This window comes from Nuphar pumila, chromosome 8 (genome assembly GCF_984573655.1).
Source record: "Nuphar pumila chromosome 8, dmNupPumi1.hap1.1, whole genome shotgun sequence".
Classification (NCBI taxonomy): Eukaryota; Viridiplantae; Streptophyta; class Magnoliopsida; order Nymphaeales; family Nymphaeaceae; genus Nuphar; species Nuphar pumila.
In genome coordinates, this window is record NC_143256.1 from 18,739,516 (window position 1) to 18,762,497 (window position 22,982).

General features: G+C 38.4%; 1 pseudogene across 1 annotated transcript; it reads right to left on the reverse strand.

Annotated features, from left to right (window-relative positions):
* Positions 1–3,289: 3,289 nt before the first annotated feature.
* On the reverse strand, positions 3,290–21,825 carry LOC149829713 (actin-interacting protein 1-2 pseudogene; annotated as a pseudogene). Its single transcript, XR_016433534.1, has 3 exons — positions 21,790–21,825; positions 16,548–16,970; positions 3,290–3,697 (listed from the first exon to the last, which is right to left on the reverse strand). The product of XR_016433534.1 is annotated as an actin-interacting protein 1-2 pseudogene (transcript).
* Positions 21,826–22,982: the final 1,157 nt, after the last annotated feature.

Consider the following 22,982-nt stretch of genomic DNA (forward strand, 5'->3'; position numbering starts at 1 on the left):
GCAACCATTGTGCTATCAGGAGACCAAGCCACACAATTTATACGAGCAGTATGGTACAACATGTTCTTAAGCTTAACCTGCAGAAGATAGTCAACTGGTTAGTGAGACAAATGTTCAGGAAGTTAAAAATCAAACCTTGGTAATTAACATTACATTTCTAAAAAGGATTAATGCGGAAGGGAAAGGAAGAAAGAGAGATGGACTATGCAAATGGGAACCAAAAAGTTAGAAGTATGAACAACTTAAATATAGTGACAAAATCTATCAAAAATAAAGAAAAAAAAAAACATGGATGAAGCATGACAGCCTTCCACTACTTTAATGTGTGTAAAAAGAATTTAGGAAACAAAAAGAAAATTAAAAAACCATATAGGATTTACATTGTGCCTGATAAATTGAACCATGGCATTTTGCTATGTCACATGGGTGCGGGTGCGGGTGCGGGTGCGACACGGGTGCGGCGCAATTTCAAAAATTTTGGACACGGGGACTCGGCTATATATATATATATATAATTCTAGTAAACAATTAAAATTAAGTAGCCAAAACTATGACCTTAATTTTTTCGAAAGTTTCAATTTGGCATTCCCATTTCTTTATGGTAGTTCTTAAACTAGCTTTTCTAATACTTGTGAAACTAGTATTTTTTTAAACTGGAAAAGCATTTATTTAGCTATCTCAAGTGGTTGGGTTACCTTTTATCGTGTTTTATACATATTTTTACATAAGTTGTGACTTGTGAAACAGTCACACAGACTGTGCACACAGTCTGTGCAATGCAGTCTGTGACTGTGCAGACTGTGCACAGTCACACAGACTGTGCACAGTCACACAGACTGTGCACAGTCACACAGACTGTGTGCAATGACTGTGCAGTTGCAGTTGCACAGTCTGTGACTGTGCAACTGCATGCATTGCACAGTCTAGTTATATATTAAAAAAAAAGATATATAAAAATTGTTTTTTTTTTGTTTTTTGTCTTAAAACTGGACATTTTTGGACTCGATCAAAGTTGACCGAGTCCAAAATGTGGACGGATGCGGCCTGGACTCGTTGACCGAGTCTGACTCGGCGTTGACCGAGTCCGGGCCGAGTCCGAAGCCGCACCCGTGTCGGGGCGTGTTGACTCGGGTGCGGCACCTCCCTAGTCGAGTCCGTGTGACATAGGCATTTTGTAGTCTAGGAAAACAAGGGTAATTATAATACCGCACACAAGGCCATAAATGCTTAAGAATTTTCAAGGTTTTTGGATCTAGAATGCCATTGACATACAATAGAATGAATGTCTACTACATTTTTCATAACAGGGATATTGCGCCGAATCAATTCATTCTAGGTCTTGATTGCTTTGTCACCTTCTCATGAAAATCCAGAACATGCAATTAATAGCAAAGTACACCATTATTATCAAAACTGGTATTTGTCTTATGCACCACAATTTGCTTTGTAATCCCATTGTTGCTTAATGCTAAACTTATGGTCCCCAATAGTAATATTCCTGCTTATTGCTGATCTCCAATCTTTACTGGGCTCCTCCTTTTCCCAGTTCCTTCAACTTGCTTCATGTCAAATTTTTTGTGTTCTGTAATTTCAGACAGCTTGTAACATGCCCATTCTATCCCTGACAATGCTCATCTTTCTGTTTAATTAACTCTTAAGGACAAGATGTAAGGATACGTGGCATTTCTTCAATATGTGTTTTTATTTTTGCTTTACGTAACATGCATTAGTATTGTATCATTGTCATCAATGGCTCGGGTAATTGATTTGTAGTACCAGTTGGAGTCACACTATCTCAACCGGGCCATATTCAGGCAAACCTAGCTTGACTAATAAAAAAAAATTAACTCAATCCTAGTGAGGATTAATCTATTATGAGAGATCATCCCATGTGATTAATGAGTTGGGACATCAACCTGTTGTAGTTGGAATATTCATTTTCTCTTTCCTATTTCATTGAGTCAAATTGAAATGACAAAAATTGACACAGAATTAGAGCAGCCATGACGAAGTGATCTATTAATCTCATCTTCATGCTTTTTCCTCTAATCTTCTAACCTCTTTCTTCTCTATGGATTTAATATTTTTCAGAAGATTTCTTTGTTTTGAATGTTAAATTTTAAAACACTTACTGGAATCATAGGCAGATCTGACTGTTAGCTTTGAACAAATCTGGAATCTAACTTGTTTTTTGGTCCCATAGGCTTGGGTGAAGGGGATAAATGGATTGGTACGTGGAAATGGTAGCTCTATCTCAGCTGGTGGTGTGGTTGGCTGGAACAAAATAATCAAATCTTCAAGGGAGTACGACCTTGCAAAGGGGGGTGATTGAATTGGTAATTAAGTTTATGGTTCAAATCAAGCTTGCAAAGGGGTCAAGCTGAGGTTCCAGACTGACTTATGGTCCAGGGATGTAACTCTTGCTGAAAGATATCCACCGTTTTTTCACATAAACAGAGATAACAACATACTTGTAAGTGAATGTTGGAAAGGAAGAGCTAGTTAGTTCACTGAATTCAGAAGGAATTTCAAGGAGCAAGAGGTAGAAGATTGGTTTTGGTTATGGCTATTGGATTTTTAGGCCCATGGAAAATTTCTGACAGCGAGAATTCCTTATATGGAAATGTGACGGATGTGTTATGTTCTCTATAGCTTCATTTAGCCATGCTTTTGGCTGTAAAGATGTAGACCACTTTCCAAATGACACCGTCCAGGGTTTCCATCCCTCTCCTACGGCCAAGATATTTGTGTGGCTCTTAGCACTTGATAAGGTTAATAACCAGTGCAAATTGAAAGACAAAAGTTTCCAGCTTGCAAGTACTTGCTACTTCTGTTTCGATGAGAACGAAACAATTGAGCATTTGTTTTGGTTTTATCCAGCATTTCAGTGGTTGTTCAAACAAGCTTTGGATTGTGCCAATAAAATGGCCAGATGGGGATTTAGCTTGGATTGGTCGGAATAGGACTGGTGGTTAAGAATCTTAATTTGATCTATTCTGTAAGCTTGTTGAAAGATTTCTTATCCCCTGGCTTAAATTATTTCTCTTAGACAAAAAAAAAAGGATTTACATGGTTTGCAAAGTGTTATAATGTGCATCTCCCTCGCATACTGTCTGTAGACTCTGTACATACACCAATTCTTGTTTTCTTTTTGTTATGTGTGTGTGCTTGTGTTCAAGGATTGATACACACACACACACACACACACACACACACACACACACACACACACACACATATATATATATATATATATATATATAGAGAGAGAGAGAGAGAGAGATGGTACCTCTCGAGTGACATGGTCCCATACAACAGCTTCTCAATTGAGATCACCAGAAATAAACATAGAGGCATCTGGGGAGAAACGAGTGACGTTAATAGCACCACGATGCTTCTCAAGGACTGACTCTTCAGTGAGAGTGTCCCCATTGACAGAATAGACGTGGAGTTTCCCATCTTGGCCACCAACAATGGCCTCACTTCCATCAGGTGAAATTGCAGATGCCGTCACAGCAAACCCAAGATTCAGAGTTGACAACACTTTGGATCCACGAAGCATGATTACTCCTGAATCAGTTGAAAGCAATGCCAGCTCGGGCTTATCAAGTGCAATATTTAAGTCCTTTGGTTGTGCACCAATATCAATTTGTTCTTCATCACCACACTGATCAGCATGCAGCGGAATTCTCCTTACCTGTAAAATTTTGGGAAAAGGATCATCTCTTGTAGCAAAAGCAAGTTGAACATATTGTACATAGCTACAGTTGTTGTACAGTCAACAAAATATAAGCCCCACAGCAGGATATCATCAATTGGAATTTGGCAGGTAGATTAAGAAATTGTTCCTTATTAAAGGAATATGCTATTCATCAGACTTGGTGAGCAATACTACCGTGTATTGAACTTTTATAATTGGCTGGAAAGCTTTCCAGACAAGAATATATGGACTATCCCTGATATTTACTATCCGAACATCAAAGAAGAGGACCAAATATTTGGAGAACACCTGATAAAATCATCAAATTGGACTAGGACAATATAACTTAAAAACGAGGAGAAAATCTCCAACCGAATAGCCTTTGGAAATCTTTCACATGTTATTGCCATTAGACATACTAGCGAGCACAGACATGCTCCCAGTCTATGTCACAGGGACTCACCAAAGAGGCCTCTGCACCCACGTTGACGCGACGCGGGTGTGGCACCCAATTCGGTCAACCCGCACCCAAGGTTATCATTGTCCAAAATGGACTTGGTTAACTTTGTCCATTAAAAAAAGGGACAGAGCTTGATAATGGGTAAGGGTACCTCGAGCACCCTCCTCCCCCCCCAATTAAAAAAATAAGGGGGTACCTCGAGAAGGGGTAAAGAGGGATGGGGCTTGAGAATGGGGTACCACGAGAAAGGGTAAAGGGGTGGTGTTAAAATATATATATATATACCCTCCCGCACCCCCACACCCAAGTTCTTTTAAAGTGCCGCATCGCCGCCCCCGCATCTGCACCCGTACCTATGTGACATAGCTCCCAGTTTATCCAATACATATATGCACATGTATGAATACAAATTGTAGTTAGTTGCCTGTTTATAGAGAGCGTGAGAGAGGTTGACTATACCATGCACGTGCGAAAATCAAATTCCACTTGTACAACTTACATAATGAATAACAAATAGTGTCAACTGTCACATACAAATCAATTCCTTATGCTGTGAACATTGGATCAAGAGAATTTCTGCTCATGACATTTTATATGTCAAAATTACAACTGGCACGGTAACAATGTCAGAACAAAACAATATCCATAGTGCTATGATTAGGCCAATGAAGCACTGCTCGTCATATTATATCATTACATGGCAAGGTGTACCTTTCAAAAGGTATATGTGTAATTAGGTTAACCTAAAGTTAGACATAACATACAAGAGAGTTGACTGCGACATCACCCACCATATGAGGCACTTTACAGCCCTGTGGTACCTCCTGTTATCTCTTCTCTATTCTTCGTCTTCACCACATGAACATAAAGTTGAATTACTTGCTTAAAAGATGTAGTACTGCTCATTTCAAGCATGGGCGTGAAAAAATCTCAATTCATTTTTTATTTCTTCTCAAGGAGTATTGAAAATGATATTACTTGCATATTTTGGTCAAACTATTTCAATGGAATATTATATAGAATTTCAAAGGCTATTTAAGTTTCTAATTCAAGAATTTGACATCAAGAAATTGGTCTCATTTACGTACCTCTTAGAGATTGAAGTTACAAGAACAACAAAGAGTATATTTATCTTTTAGAGAGAATATGTTGGAAGATACTGTTATTAGTCAGTTTGGAGCCTTGTGAATTAACTAACATATCTATTATCCGATTAGCCTGATTAATCAATTCATGCACAATGAAATGATACTGAGATGGGCCATGAATATTCAAAAAATTGAAGGCTACTCATCAAAAAGGAATCTTCTATGCCAATTCCTTTGAAGTACAAAATAGATGACCTGCATGTATGTGCATAAAAGAACCGCCTCTGGTTTTATTTTCTTTGAGAGTGAATTCTGTACCATTGAATAGAAAAGAGACAAATGATCATAAGCTTAAATGTTGAAGCCAAATTATAAAGCCATGTCTTTTGGGCCATTTGAAAAGAATTCATGTAAAAGCAATATTACAAAAGGCAGAGATTCAGGTGAAACTTCTAGGAAGCTTTATGGTGATAAATAATATCTATGAAAAGAAGCAACCATATATTGGTGACTTGCCACTTTAATAAGAAAGAGTTGCATTCAAGATGTTTAGCACTTCAAATTTTCTGAACAGAATTGCAAATTCTCCAAGAGAGTTCAAGGCTTGACTTCATAAATCAATTCGATAGATATCTTTGCAACACCTCAAGATGGAGCATTGTTGCCTATCTCAATTAGGGGTGGCAATCGGGTCGGGTTGGCAGGTCGACCCGGCGGGTTGGCTGGTCAGCATACCTCAACCCGACCCGTTTATTAAACGGGTCGGCTGTGGCAAACACGAACCCGACCCGTTTATTAAACGGGTAACCCGACACGACCCGCCAACCCGTTTATAAACGGGTTGGGTCGGGTAAACGGATTGGCAGGTTGACCCGCCCGCCTAACCCGTTTATTAAACGGGTCAGCTGGGTTGGCATACCCCTAACACGAACCCGACCCGTTTAATAAACGGGTTAGGCGTGAAAAGATACTGTCATTTAGTATAAAGTCTGGATCTCAGGATCCAGACCCAATTCCTTTCATTTTAAACACATGCTCATTAATGTTTCATTAATGACATGCTATAATTTTATCATAACATGTAATGGGTATTTTCGTACCCTAGCTATTGTATCTGTGTGTATTTAATCAGAGAAGCAAAAATAAATACCCTGATTAGGGATTTTTGCTGCAGCCTCGTTCTCTCTCCCCATGCTATGTTGTTGCTTGTAGATGAAGAAAGGAAACCATGATTTCTATCATGGTATCAGAGCAGCAGGTTCAATATTAAAGATCGGTTCCTTCTATGACTGATTTGTCTCCTTCTAAGGTACCTGTTTTCTCATTTTTCCTATCGATTTCTCTTGTATTTAAATCTGCAGTCTGGACTGAAATCTCTTCTTCGTACTCTCCTCTTTCTTTTTGCTCTTTTGAAATACATCATTAATCTGCTTATTGTCTTCTTCAAGTACCTCCTTTTGATTCCCCTTTTTTATTTAAGCCAACGTGTTTCTCTTATTTCCAAAATCCAAAACTAAAATTTGGTCACGTTGGCATATTTCCTCCTTCTTTCATTCCCTGTTGTTCTTCTGTCATATCTACTACTTCTTTCACATTGCTGCACGTGATCTTACCCATCCATAAGCAAAATAATCAAGCAAGATCAATTTTTTTGATCTATGTGTGATTACAAGAGTTGAAAAGGATCACTCCAAACTCATTTGCATATTGACGTCAGATCAGATTGTGATCTGCACGCCCAGATCTATCTTGATTAAAATAATTTCATCTTCGAATTCATTTTCATCTCTGTTTTGCCTGTTTTCTCATTATTCTAAAAGGAAAACACATTATTTTCAAAATAACGTACCTATTACTGATTGAATTTTATTCAGAACAGATTCTTTACTGTGCAGTCCTGTTTTTCTGCCTTGTGATCATCAGTTAAAAAAAAAAAACTAGTCTGGTCTTTAGACTTCTCTGATATTAAAATTTATGTTCTGAATTATACTAGAATTCAATTGTGGTTGGGTCTTTGTCGTAAGGCCATTTCTTATTTTTTATTCCTTCTCTTGGTTGGATCTTATTCCTTCTTGTTTTTGGCTTCAAAAGAATATGGACTCATTTCCTCATTCTCAGTCTGGTCTTTCCTCAAACTTTCTCAGCCAACTCGTGTCTGAGAAACTGAACAATTCCAATTTCCTAACTTGGAAGCAACAAATCATACCATTCATAAGAAGTCAGGACCTTTCTGGACATCTGGATGGTTCTGTTCCTGTTCCTCTAGAATTCATACCACAAGAAGAAAAGAATGGTGAGAAAGATCTTTCTATTACCTATGTTAGAAATCCTGAGTATGTATCCTGGATGAAGTGAGATCAGGCGTTGGTTGCCTATATCACTTCTACATTGTCACAAGAAGTGCTTGTGGCAATTCCAGATGACTGCTCTGTTAAAATGTAAAACTGTGCAAATGTTTCATATTTACTGACAAAAATGATAAACTTTCTCCTCGTGTGATTCCTTGTGCCTTTTTAGGATATGCTGAAAACCAGAAAGGTTATAGATGTTTTGACTTCAAAAATAATAAACTATATGTGTCTAGAAATGTTTCCTTTCTTGAAAAGGAGAGCTTCTTTGATTTTAGAAAATTAAAAGACGTCACTGAGTACTCCTTTTTGCTAGATCTAATATCAACATCTGATGAATATGACCTTGATTGTAACTTTGATGATGATCAAAGAATGATTGATCTTAATGTTGAAAATGAAGAAGTTCATAGAGATACTAGTATTCAATATTCCAGGCGACAAGAGTCTAATCCTCCATGTGCACTTGAAAAATATTCTAACATTCCAACTAGACAATCATCCCAAATCTCGAGGCCTCCAAGAAAGTTTATATTCTAACCTTGATTGAAACCGAGTCGACTCATGACTCGGAAAACCGAGTCGAATCGGGACTCGTGAAACCGAGTCGACCGAGACCCGGGCTCTCGATGAGTCTAGAGCCTGCCAAAAGAGGCGAGGGGTAAAACCCTAGCCAGTTTTCTAAAGCTCTGCCCCTCCATTCCAGCGTTCCCCTTCAGTCACAGGCAAGATGACAACCCCATTCGCCGGCAACCCTTGTGCTCTGCAGTGCCGCCGGCCTCCCTTCGGTGAACCCGCGGTGGCGGTGCCCCCCTCCGAGCTTCTCCCTCTCGGCTGCAATCTCCAGCGACGCGAGGCACCGGTGTCGCAGTCAGTCGGACCTTTGCCAATCTCCGGCAACCATCGCTAGCAGTTTGAAGAAGACCCTCTTATCTCCTAAATTTGAGGGTGGGTTTTGTTCATGTTCAGTGGCTCTGGTGATACAGTATCCAGTTATCCATTCTACAGGAGCAATACAGGCCAATCCTTCAATTTGGTTCTTGATCCTTTCTTTTTGGGGCACAACTGAACGTGGGTCTAGTTTCTTTCCTCCTTTTTGGGCGCAACCTCATTGGAAGAGTCAATCTTGCTATCCTTTCTTGGTCATCGTGCGTGCATAGGACTCTCCTTTTGTGCCTGCTGCTAAAAAAAGGTATGGATGTCTATCAATGTAACGAAGGCAACGGATAGCGTATCTTTATCTACCAGATAGTTGGTGAGTGAATTGCTTGTTCTCGATTGTCTAGGATTCTTGTAGTGAGTAACTGTGGCCATTGACAGATTTTAATATTTGGGCGTCTGTATTTTTTGTCTAACAGGCATTTTTATACTCTTTTTGCTTGAATTCTGTATATGGTGCATGTTGGTCATCATCGGTGTCATAAAAAATGTATTCATTTTTTAGCTTAAAGCTTTTTCGGGGTTCTACGGCCAATCTTGGTGGTCAGAGGCGGAGTTGGGGGGGGCGGGGGCAGGAATGGGCTGTAGCCCAGTCCTGCCTCTCGAAACAGTTAAATTTTTTTTTTTTAAAAAGCCCAGTCCTAGCCCAGCTCAGCCCTGACTGCAGCAAATAGTTTGATTTGTCCATATAAAATAGATTTTTATTAATAATTGTCGCCATTTTTTATTTTATCTCAATTTTTTTTTTTCGGAAGCGCTGCCCCCGAGCCCCCGACTATCACGCCATTTTTTTTTTTTGCTACACCCCTGTTTGCCCATCCCCCACGTCAATCCTAGCTACGCCACTGGTTTGTATCATACGAGTCTTTCTCACCCACATATAGGGCAGTTATTGCATTAATTCGCTCATATGAAGAACCATCCACATATTTTCAAGCAAAAAATGATATCAAATGGATAGAAGCCATGAAAGCTGAATTAGATGCACTTGAAAAGGCTTCTACATGGAATATTCAAGATCTTCCTTCAGGGAAGAAAACTATAGGATGTCGATGGGTTTATAAAATTAAAACCAAGAGTGATGGTACTCTTGAAAGATATAAAGCCCGTTTAGTAGCCAAAGGTTATGCCCAAGAATATGGGATTGATTATGAAGAAACCTTTGCTCCGATGGCTCGTATGACTACTGTCCGAACCTTAATTGCCTTAGCTTCTATCAAAAAATGTTCTATTTTTCAAATGGATGTCAAAAATGTTTTTTTAAATGGAAAGCTAGTTGAAGAAGTATACATGGAACCCCCTCCTGGTCTAAGTATTCCTAAGGGTAAAGTCCTTCGCTTAGAAAAAACTCTTTACGGACTTAAACAAGCACCAAAAGCTTGGTATGATAGGTTTAGTCGTGTTATGATTGATATTGGTTTTCAATTCTGTTTAACTGACACTGCTTTGTTTATTAAGAATTCTGATACAGGGATCATTTTGCTTCTTCTCTATGTGGATGATATGATCATCACCGGAAGCGATAAACAGGGAGTTGAAACAATCAAAACACTTCTTAAATCTCATTTTGAAATGACTGATTTGGGCTTGTTGAGATACTTTTTAGGCATTGAAGTTGCTTATTCTCCTAGAGGATATTTATTATCTCAGACTAAATTTGCTTTTGATATTGTTTTCAGGTCTGGTATTACTGATGATAAGAAAGTTGACACTCCAGAAGTTGTTAATGTTAAAATGAAGATTGATGATGGAGAACTTCTTGCAGACCCTACTCCTTATAGACAGCTTGTCGGGGCACTTTCCTATCTATCCATTACCAGACCAGATATAGCACATGCTGTTCATACAGCAAGTCAATTTCAACATGCTCCTACTTCTGTTCATATGGGAGCAGTCATGCGTATTATCATATACATCAAGTCCTCTCTTTCACAAGGACTTTTCTTATCTTCCTCCTCTTCTCTTGATTTAATTGCATATACTGATGCTGATTGGGGAGGTGATCCCAATAACAGACACTCAACCACTGGCTTTTGTGTCTTTTTAGGGGAATCATTGATCTCGTGGAGGTGTAAAAAGCAGCAGAAGGTATCTCTCTCATCCACCGAAGCTAAATACAGAGCCATGGCAACCACGACCATGGAATTAGTTTGGATCCGACGACTGCTTGCTGACATGGGAGCTGAAGCAACAAAGGCTTCACAAATGTGTTGTGACAACAAAAGTGCGATCTACATTGCCAGTAACAGAACATTCCACGAACGCACCAAACACATCGAAATGGATTGTCACAACGTCAAAGAGGAATATCTACACGGGATAATTGATCTGCCATATGTCACTTCAGAATATCAGTTAACAGACTTCTTTACAAAGCCTCTCGCTGCTCCCCGATTTCACTTTCTCTTAGACAAACTTTCGCTCATTGTACCGTAAGTTTGAGGGGGAGTGTTAAAATGTAAAACTGTACACATATGTATATATAATTATATTATATTATTATTATATATATATATATATATATAAATACATTTTTCATTTCTTTCTTTTCTGTATTTTTTTTCCTTTATTTTTATTTTTTGTCTTTATGTCATCTAGTTCAGTTTGAACTAGAATGACTGTTGCTAGTCAAGTCCTGTCCAGACTTGACTAGCAATAGAGCTGTTGGACTGACACATTCCAACAGCTCTTAATAGAGCTGTTGGACTGACACATTCCAACAGCTCTAAATAGAGCTGTTGGACTGTGTCCAACAGCTCTATTGAGTCCTCTTTCAGCTGTGTATATAAAGGGGTGCAGCCCCTCTTGTATTTCATTCCAATGCTTCTTAAGCAATTGGTTTTTCATATCAATAAATAATACATTTTTGTTTTTATTTTGTTTCCGGTTATACCCTTTTTAAGGGTTATGCTTTAGTGTCATTCTTGACACTTGCCCTTGTTAATCTAAGCTCGTGTTTCGAAGATCCCCATTTCATTTCATGCTCAACAATGCAATTATGGCATCGACTGGTTCAGACATATTCTCAAGTTTCTCATGCCAGAGTATTATTTTTAAAGAAAGAGTTTCAAATGCTAAGAAAGGACTCCATGACTATTATGGAGTATTTGAACAAAATGAAGACTATTACAGATCAATTGGCCATTGTGGGATGCCCTGTTAGTGACAAAGATATGGTGCGACAAACTTTGAGTAGGTTGGGGTTGGACTATCATATGATGGTTACTTCCTTATTGTGTTTGCCAGATTTACCTACATTTGAAGATCTTCGTGTCAAGCTTTTACAGTATGAGATGACGTTGAAAGGATTTTCTGAAGATACTCATGCTCATGTTGGAGCACACAATGTTCTTGCCACAGGAGTTGCCTATGGGCGAGGACGTGGTAGGTATGATTTTCGAGACAAATGGGGTCAAGAAAGAAATGGACAAGGAAGTTGTGGAATACTACCTACACCCAATGTTCCTCCCAATGGGCAAAGGCAAAGGACAATACCTACCTGCTTTCTCTGCAACAAAAAGGGACACATAAAGGCAAATTGTTGGTTTAACCCGCAAAATAGAGGAAAGCAATTGGAGACAAGAAAGGGAATAGATACATTGAAAAATAGTGGAGAAGTCAAAGAGTTACTATTATTCGCCTTGGCTGAATTGAATATCAAACAGAATAATCAAGGTACTTGGTATGTTGATTCGGGTGCAGCCACTCATGTCACTGGTGATGCTGGTAAGCTCCTAAATCTTGTTTCTTATGTTGGTAGAAATAGTATAGTCACTGGAGATGGGTCTCACCACCATATTTCGCACATTGAAAATTTTGTAATCCCCATGTCCAACTATTCTCTTGCACTTTCAAATGTCATTCATGCTCCTAATATCAAGAAAAATATTGTTTCTATCTCTAAACTTGTAGATGGCATTAATGCTTCAGTTGAGTTTACTCCTTTTTCTGTTTGTGTTAAGGACCTTCAAACGAGAGAAACATTCACTGAAGGAAAACGTCAAGGAAATATGTACGTGTTCCAAGAGAATCCTTCCTCTCGTGTTCAACCTGTTGATTCCATCTTGAAGCTCACATCATCATCTTCAGTTTCTACTGAGAGTGTTTTTAATCTTTCTGAATGTATTGAGTCGAATCTTTGGCATGGTCGTCTGGGTCATTGTAGTAGTCGCTTTATTGATAAGCTTGTTTCAAGTAGTCTTATTCCCAAGTCAAGTCTAGACTTAAGTGTCGATAATAAAAAGTGTTCTAGTTGTCTTCAGTGTAAGAGTCATGTTCTTCCTTTTCATTCCATTAATAAAAGAGCTTCAAGACCATTTGAAATTATATGTTCTGATGTTTGGGGCCCGGCTCCAGTTCCTTCCATGTATGGCACTAGATATTATCTCATATTTGTTGACAGTTATTCTCGATATACATGGATCTTCTTTATGAAAAGTAAATCTAAAACCTTCAAGTTATTTCAGAATTTTCATTCTTTTGTTCAAAACCAATTCTCTCAGAATATTATTTGTTTCCAATGTGATGGAGGGGGTGAATTCTCTTCAAATGACTTCATAAATTTCCTCCAAACAAATGGAATAAGTAGATATGTGTCTTGCCCTCACACACCTCAACAGAATGGGATTACTCAACGGAAGCATTGTCATATTGTCAAGAGTGCAATGAGCATGATGCATGATAGTAACCTTCCAGTTACCTTCTGGGCAGAGGCTTTTCACACAACTGTCTATGTCATAAATTGATTGCCTATGAACATCTTAGAGAACAAATCACCCTATTTCTCTTTGCATGGTGTGCATCCAAATTATCACGATTTGCGTGTATTCGGGTGTATGTTATGTTCATGTTGACAGTTCAATGCGGCACAAGTTTCAGGATAAGGCCTTAAAGTGCAGATTTGTGGGGTATGCTGATGATTACAAAGGCTACAAATGCTATGATCCCGTGAGCAAGCGCATAAAAATATCCAGAAATGTTGTGTTTGACGAATCAAATTTTGGTCATAATGCTAGAACTCCTCCTGAAATTGAAGTTTATCACCCTTGGTTGAACTCAGATCTCTTTTCTAGTATTGATAATGTATGTTCTTCTTAATGTAATCAAAGAGACTAGGGAAACGTATCTACTGTTGCGCAAAGAACTCAAGAAAGTGTAACGTCTGAATCACTATTGGCCCCCGAAAGGTATAAAGGCATTGGTTACTCTCGACGTGAGAAGGAGATACCTCCCAGCTTTAATCAGGAGCATAATTCTCCTTATGTTTCCACTCAATCACTTGCTCACAGAAGGTCTACCCGACCTCGGCATCCTATTGATAGGTGGGTCAGTTATGAGAACTTCACGATGGATTTTCAACTTTTCTTAACCTCTTTGGGCAAGGAAGATCAACCGACAACATTTTATCAAGCAATAAATTCTAAGAGATGAATTGAAGCTATGAACAACGAAATGGCGGCTCTTCATGAGTCTGGCACTTGGGATATTGTTCCCAGACCACATAATCGGAATGTGGTTGGGTCAAAATGGGTCTATAAGATAAAGTATAAGCTAGATGGTGCTATCGAGCGATATAAGGCAAGGCTGGTTGCCAAAGGATTCACACAGGAGCAAGGACAAGACTATGATGAGACCTTTATTCTAGTTGTGAAAATGGGAACTATCCACATCATAGTATCATTGGCTGTTGAGCACCAGTGGACTCTCAACCAATTGGATGTGAAGAATGTGTTTCTACATGGAACTCCGAAGGAAGAAGTATACATGGAGCAGCCCACTGGGTATGCAAAAGGGAACTCTAAAGAATACGTGTGCAGGTTAAAGATAGCTATATATGGTCTAAAGCAGGCATCTCGATCTTGGTTTGACAGTTTCGCTCTTGAAGTAGAAAAATATGGGTTTAGTCGGTCTCTTCTTGACCATTCTCTTTTCATATTTAAATGCAAAGATATAATTACCCTGTTATTGATATATGTTGATGACATTATCATTACAGGTAACTCTAATGAACATATTGAACAGGTTAAAGAACTTTTGAATCATAAATTCAAGATGAAGGATCTTGGTAAACTGCGATACTTTCTTGGAGTAGAAGTTGACAGGACTCCTTAAGGCATGACGCTTACTCAGCATAAGTATACCATTGATGTTCTTAGCAAGGCAGGTATGACAGATTGTAAGCCCCTCAGCACACCCAATGTACTTCATCAGAAACTCAGTTGCTAAGATGGAGATTTGTACGAGGATCCTACAGGATATCGCAGGATAGTAGGAATGCTTCAATATCTTACCTTCACTCGGCCTGACATTGTCTATTCTGTCAATCAGGTATCTCAGTTCATGCATGAACCACATATTGGGCATATGAAAACCGTTAAATGCATTCTTCAATATTTGAAGGGTACTATTGGAGATGGTCTTCTGTACAAAAAGAGTATGCCTGGTCATCACATGCATGAACTCCTTACTTACACATATGTAGATTAGGCAGGAGATCCAGATGAACGTAGGTCTGTCTTAGGATACTGCATTTTCATTGGGCTAAATCTTGTCTCCTGGAGCAGTAGAAAACAAAAAGCCATAGCCAGGTCGAGCACAGAAGATGAATATAGATCAATGTCAGCTACTACAGCCGAAGTAACATGGATCAGACACCTGTTGACAAAAGAGAATCGATTTCTAAAAGTATTCTCTTGTGTGACAATCAAAGTGCTATCAACATGTCATTCAATACTATCTACCACAGTCGTGCCAAACATATTGAAATTGATCAACATTTTGTAAGACAAAAGGTTGAAGAGAAGGAAATTGAACCAGAATACGTGCGGACTGCTGATCAAGTTGTTGACTTGTTTACAAAAGGACTTATCAAGGACAGATTTTGGATGTTCATGGTCCAAAACCATGTACAACTGGAGGGGGGGTGAAAAGATACTGTCATTTAGTATAAGGTCTGGAACTCAGAATCCAGACCCAATTCCTTTCATTTTAAACACATGCTCATTAATGTTTCATTAATGGCATGCTATAATTTTATCATAACATGTAATGGGTATTTTCATACCCTAGCTATTGTATTTGTGTGTATTTAATCAGAGAAGCAAAAATGAATACCCTGATTAGGGATTTTTGCTGCAGCCACGTTCTCTCTCCCCATGTTGTGCTGTTGCTTGTAGATGAAGAAAGGAACCCATGATTTCTATCAAGGCGGGTCGACCCGTTTATTAAACGGGTTAGTTTAAGCCCAACCTGAACCCGCCTAAAAGGCGGGTTGGCGGGTCGGGTTGGGAGGTCGTGTCAGGTTTTGCCACCCCTAATCTCAATATTTGTCATATTTTATGACAAAATCTTTGCAGTTTGTAGTTCTACTTTTAAAGGCAGTGACATTTTTTATTGATAAAAATATAATTTACAATCAAGCTCCTTTACCACCGGAGAAAATTATTAACACTATCACAGTTCACTATACATGGAGTTCACAAAACTATACTAGTCATCAATAACTTCACTTTTCATATTCTTTATATATTTTATATTTTTCACTCCATTGTTCTCTAAAATGCCAAAATTACTTCTGTAATATCACATAAGGGCATTTTGTGAAGCACATTCTTGTACCATTTCTATATTGAGGGATCTAACATTTCTCCATCAACGCAAGATTTCATTTTCTTGTTATTCAATTGCAATGAACATCTAGTCAGTCTTTTCCCTCAAGACATGTTTTATTTAGAACACAAGATCTTGTTGGCTTACTATGCCTGACTCAACATTGAGTAGTAATTTTAGCTAGTGTGTAAATTGCCTACCCCATCAAGGTGCAAGATTGAATTGAAATATATTCATTTCAGTGATCATATTGGATAATAGAAAGACACATCATCATGTTCTCCAGCCTAGTTGCAATCATAAGTCATCAAGAAAATCAGCTTCAAAAAGATGGTGCAAGCACACAAACCACAAGATATAAAAATAAAGGCAACTACTACATGTACATGAAGAAATGGTGCTACCTTGTTATCAAAGGCAAATGTGGTGAGCTCTCCTTCCACCACTGCAAAACATTTAATTTGAGAGTTCTCCCTTCTCTGTAACCTTCCTGCACATCCAACTCCTTGCATCCATCGGACAATCACCCCATCATAACTGCTAGATAGAATAATATTCTGGCTGCCTTCAGAGGTGACTGCCAAACCAGTGACGCTCTTCATGTGCCCAGAAAATGATACTGGCATCTTTTCTAGGTCATTGGCTGAATATATACTAATAGTGCCACCAAGGGAAACAGTGACAAGATGATTATTCTGCCACAGGCAACCAACTAGCATTCCATCCAGTCCAGAATCAGATGAAGTAAGTGTCTTCTTCACCTTACCGTTTCCATTTTCATCAATCTCCCACACTTTTGCAGTTTTATCTGCAGACACTGTTAGCACCTGAAACAGCAAGATAAGCTTTCGCAGTAAGATATGAGAGTTGGCTACTAGAGAAATAAATATATAAAACAAAGAATGAATAGGTATCTTTCTGTTGAGTCACACCAAAATAAAAAATCATAATCAGCAAGTGCATTCTCTTTGAAGACCTAAAAATAAGAAAAAACAATGTATCAAATATTGCATTAACACTTTCCTTTAATCCACCTGTAAAATTGCAACAGGCAATTCAGTCAAAACCAGAAATCCAGCAGTAGCCGATGTGATTCGAAGCTAACAAGGAAAATGAAGGGCTTTTCACCATCTCTATTTCTCATAGTGACATAATCACTTCAACAGATTAAGTTTGCAAACTAAAGGCTATTAAGATACAGCATACAATGCAAACTACTTGTCTTAGATGTTCAAATGATATAACCCAAATATTGTTAAGATATATATATATATACATATATATATATATATATACTTGTATATATATTATATACTTTAAAGTTAAGTCAACTGTGGTTGACTTAGACTAGTTGTTGGACTGCTGGTCCAACGGCTAGAAATCTAGCCATTGGACTAGGTCCAACAGCTAGTCAAACTAATGTGGACTCCCTTTTTCTCTCCTTTAATCTCTTTTCTTCCTCTGTTTCTCTATAAATATGGGTGCCTTTGTAAGGTAAGAGAGTGATGGGTAGTTTTAAGCTTCTTGTGTGTTTTTGAGTGTATTGTAATGATGATTAAAATGTATTTTTCTTTGTATTTTTAATGTTCTTTATTAATGAAGTTATTCATTCACATTCTATTGTGTTTTATTTTAGTTATTATGTTTTTATCCAAATGCATTGTGTTTTTATTCTTGGAGTTCATTATAGAGTGCATTGAGGTCCATGCCATTTTGTGACATGGTATCAGAGCAAGGCATCATGGTCTTGAAAAAGATTCGTATTAATGAATGGCATGGATTCGAGGATTTTGCATTCCAGTATGTATCTTTAGCTTTTCTATCTTCATATGTATGGTAGGTGTTTTGAAAGGGTTATATTAAAAATGAATGTCTTCTTTTGAAATTAGAATATGTAGAAATTGTTAGAAGTCAAGCACCTTCGACCAGATCTTCATCCACAACAGAAGAGAAAGGGATTTGCAAGAAGGAGAGGCGGCAATGACTGACACGATTCTCAATGAGAGGTTGTGCCCTATATTCAATGTTATATATATGATACAAGTTGGATTGGGTCTGTCAACCCAGACCCGATAATACCAACCATGTAAATACAATACAAAAGAATCATTTTGGGTCTAGAACTAGACCTGTACACTACATTCTCAATACCCTCCTTCAAGTTGTGCATGATTTTGCAACATGGACAACTTGTTCTTCAAGAACCAAAAACGCATATTGGTACGACCCTTAGTGAACAAATCTGCCACTTGGTCAGCCGTAGGAACATAAATAGGTGCAACTTCTCTATCTTCAATCTTTTGCCGAATGAAGTATTGATCAATCTCTATATGCTTTGTGCGACTATGGTGAATAGGATTAAAAGCAATTTGTATGACACCTTGATTATCGCGCAAGAGAGTGGTGGGTAGCATAGATTCTCCAACTTCAGTCAAAAGATGTCTCAGCCATGTGGCCTTTATTGTAGCAGCCACCATAGATCGATACTCAGCTTCAATACTAGATCGTGCAAATGCACGTTGTTTCTTGTTACTCTACGCCATCAAGTTCCCATCAAGAAAAGCACAATATCCAGAAACCGACTGCCTGTCATCTGGAACTCCAGCCCAATCTGCATTTGTGTATACATCCAGTCGATATTGCTCCCCTTTAGTCTTGGATTGATGATAAACTAGACCATCTCCAAGAGTTCCTTTTAAATATCGAAGGATTCTCTTGACAACATTCATATGCTTTGTTCGTGGGTCATGCATGAATTGTGAAACTTGATTCACTGCATACACAATGTCTGGTCTAGTGAAGGTGAGATATTGGAACATACCCACAAGACTCCGATATTTCTTGGAATCTTCATATGCTTCCCCATCCCGGGATCCGAGTTTATGATTAAGGACACTAGGGGTGGATAGAGGTTTATAATCCTTCATGCCTGCCTTATCCAACAAATCCAAAGTATATTTGTGTTGGGTTAGTGAAGTGTTTCATCCTGTCGATCCACCTCAACCCCTAAGAAATAACGCAAAACCCCCAAATCTTTCATCTTAAACTGTCGACTCAATAAGATCTTGGTAGCTTCTATGTGTTCATCGGAGTTCCCAGTAATAATAATATCATCCACATATATAAGAATTAAGGTGCGTACCTGACAATCTCGAAAAATAAAAAGCGAATGATCAAGATGAGATCGAACCCATGTCTCTGAACTTCAATAGAGAAACTATCAAACCATGAGCGGGAGGCCTGCTTTAGCCCATAGATGGCTCTTCGTAGCTTGCAAACATGTGTGTTGGGGCTATGTTTGGTATAACTAGAGGGTTGCTCCATATACACCTCTTCCTTGAGAGTGCCATGCAAAAAATACATTTTTGACATCAAGTTGACTTAGAGTCCATCCATACTGAACTGACAAGGACAGAACTAATCGAATAGTTTCCATCTTGATCACAGAACTAAATGTTTCGGCATAATCTTGCCCGTATTCTTGAGTGAACCCTTTCGCTACTAGCCTCACCTTATAGCGTTCAATGGATTCATCGAGTTTATACTTGATTTTATAGACCTATTTAGATCCTACAACATTCTTGTTCGATGGTCTAGGAACAATCTCCCAAGTCCCACACTCATGTAAAGCTTTCATTTCCTCATTCATGACCTCAACCCATTTGATTGACATAGATGCTTGTGAGAAACTGATAGGTTCATCATGCTTTTCAATCTGGGAGATGAACAGTTGTAAGTCTGTAGAGAAGTTGTCATAACTTACCCATCTTTCAATAGGATGGTGAATCCTCTCAAGCCTCCTGGGTTGCACAATAGGTCGTTGAACTTTGTCTTTGTTTCACTGCACATAGGTAATCCCTTAAAACTTTGTAACATCTGAAATGACAGGCATAGTAATATCTTGTGTGTTTGTCGACATTTCCTTTTCTGGGTGTACAACTGTACTATTTTGTTCTGCAGATAGTGTATGACATGAGGGTACGTCATGCATCACCATTTGATCAAGCACCTCAGCAACAAGCCATGGCTGATAACTTTTAGCATCCTTATAGTGTCCCTCTGTACTTCCTGAATCATCAGTATGAGTCTCGTGAAACACGACATTCCATGAAACTCTGATGCGACTGGTAGTGGAGTCATAGCAGTGATATCCTCTATATTGATCAACATATCCAACAAACCTACACCTGCATGCCTTTTTCTGAAACTTATCACGTTAAGAACTGTCAATATGAACATAGCATATGCAGCCAAACACTCGCAACTTATTATAGTCAGGATGAACCCCCAATAGTGTAAATAGCGTAAAATAAGGGGATTGATCTGCTAACAATTTCATTGGCAGTCGATTTATGACATAGACAGCTGAATGAAAAACTTTCATCCACAAGTTTAAAGGAATGTGAGTGTTATGCAACATACTCAGCGCACTCTCTACAATGTGCCAGTATTTTCTTTCAGCCGCACCATTTTGTTGTGGTGTGTGTGGACAAGATATTCGACGACCTATTCCATTATCTTAGAGAAATTCAGTAAATTCCTTTGATAAGTACTCTCATCCACCGTCACAATGAAAATATTGAATTTTAGTTGAAAATTGATTACAAACTAAAGCACAGAATGAGCAGAAAAGCTTGAAAACTTCAGATTTATATTTGATAAAATAAATACAGGTGTATCTAGAGTAACTATCAATGAAAGTAATGTAATAATGATTGCCCAATAAAGAAGACTGCGGGGCATGTCTCCAGACATCAGAATAGACAATTTCAAAAAGCATAAAATCTCTTTGATTTATTGAATGAAATGGAAGAACATGACTTTTACATAATTGACAACGGAAACAAAGAAGAAAATCAGCCTCGACATTCAAACTAGACTGCGGAACAAGTCCACTAGACACAAGCTTCTCAATAAATGAATGATTACAATGACTAAGACGACGATGCCAAATCTCTGGCTTATTACATTGAGATAGACTAAAACAAACTTTGAATGACACTGGACAAACTGGTTGTGAATTTATTGATGCATCATGAACTAGAAGAGACTCCTTGAAGACATACATGTTTCCCTGTCGTTCTCCTTCAACGAGTGTCTTCTTCGTGAGAAGATCCTTGACACATACAGAAAGAGTAAATTCGACAAAAGAATTAGTATCATCGACAAGTTTAGAAACAGAAACAATGTTTTTAACAATACTAGGAGAATGGTAAACATCAGATAAAGGTAATGAGGAATTGGGGAGTAGAAGGAAAATATTTCCAACATGAGAGATAGGATGAAGAACACCATCTCCGGTTTTAATAAATCTTACCAATATCACATGTCACATGTGCAGCAGCCCGGAGTTAATGTACCAAGTCTCCTACTCAGTTTGCTTGAAGCTCAATTCTGAAAGAGCGAAAATCAAAAGATTCTTCACATTTTTCTTTTCATCTCCTTTACGGTCGTCTCCTGCTTGTCCCCTAGTAGAAGGCCCAGCACCATTAAACTTGCCTTTGTTTTGCGGATTATGCCAGCAATTTGCTTTAATGTGCTCCATTTTATTACACTGAAAACATGTCAGGATGTTTATAGGGTTCCCTGGATACAAGTTAGGTGACATGTAGGGTATGGGAAAAAGCCCACGGCCTCCTTGATTACCTCTTCTATGTCCACGCCCGCCTCAAAAGCCCCCATGTCCTCGCCCTAATACTACTCATGTGACAAGTACCTCATGGTTGTTGGAATTCAGGGTCATCTTCTCGCCCCTAATGGTAACTTCATATTGTAGTAGCTTAGTCCGTAGATCTTCAAAACTGGGCAATGAAGGGAGGCATAGAAGAGAGGTGACTAACATGTGGTAGTCAGAACCCAGACCATTCAGTGCCTGTTGAACCTTTTCTTTGTTAAGAATTACGCAACCCACCATGGCTAGTTGATATGTAATACTCTTGATTTTGTTCATGTATTATGTCACTGATAAACTCTATTTCTTCAAAAGCTGAAATTCTCTCTTTAAATGCAAAATCCTAGCTTATGAAATCTGTGAATAAGTCTGCGCCAATATTTGCCACAACTCTCTGGCTGAACATTCATCTAGGATGGCCACTAATATCTCATGGGAAAGCATAGAGGTAATGTAAGCCACAACTGCCTGATCTTTTCTTCTTCATGTTACAAATTTTGAATTATGAATCAATTTGTTGGAAACCTCCCCTTTATCATCTCGCTCTTCGTGCAGAATGAATTCTAGTGGTGCATGGATCGTTCCATCAAGATATCCAGAGAGATCCAGACTCTTAATAAAAGGAAAACTTTGTCGCTTCCAGGTTAAGTAGTTATATGAGTTGTCCAAGGAAACTGGAAGGGAGAATCCATGTGAAAGGACAACAAAAGAACACTCTGACCAGCAGTTTGATTTACCAGCAATGTAAATCTGTTTTTTTTTCTTTTTGCTACGAAAATAATATTGCAGGGAAACAAATAATCAGTAGAACACGACAAATTAATGATCTGAATTTTTTTTTTGTATGGACCGAAACTTTGATTTGGTTTTGGAGAATAAGATTTGACTTGAAAGACAAAAGAGAGATCTAGGTTTAAATGGAAACACAAATCTGATCTGATACGATCAGATTTGATTTAACGCTGCTGAAGGGAAGAATCAATATGCCATGGCCAGATCTAATTTAGTCTGGCTTGGAACGAAAACACTAGATCTGGAACGATCCGATCCAGCATCAAAGAGGAAAAAAAATAATCAAGATGTAAGAAAACAGATCTGGTTTGACGTGACCAGACTGTTTGACGTGAACAGATTCAGTTTTAAGAGATCGAAAACTTAGAGAGGAAGA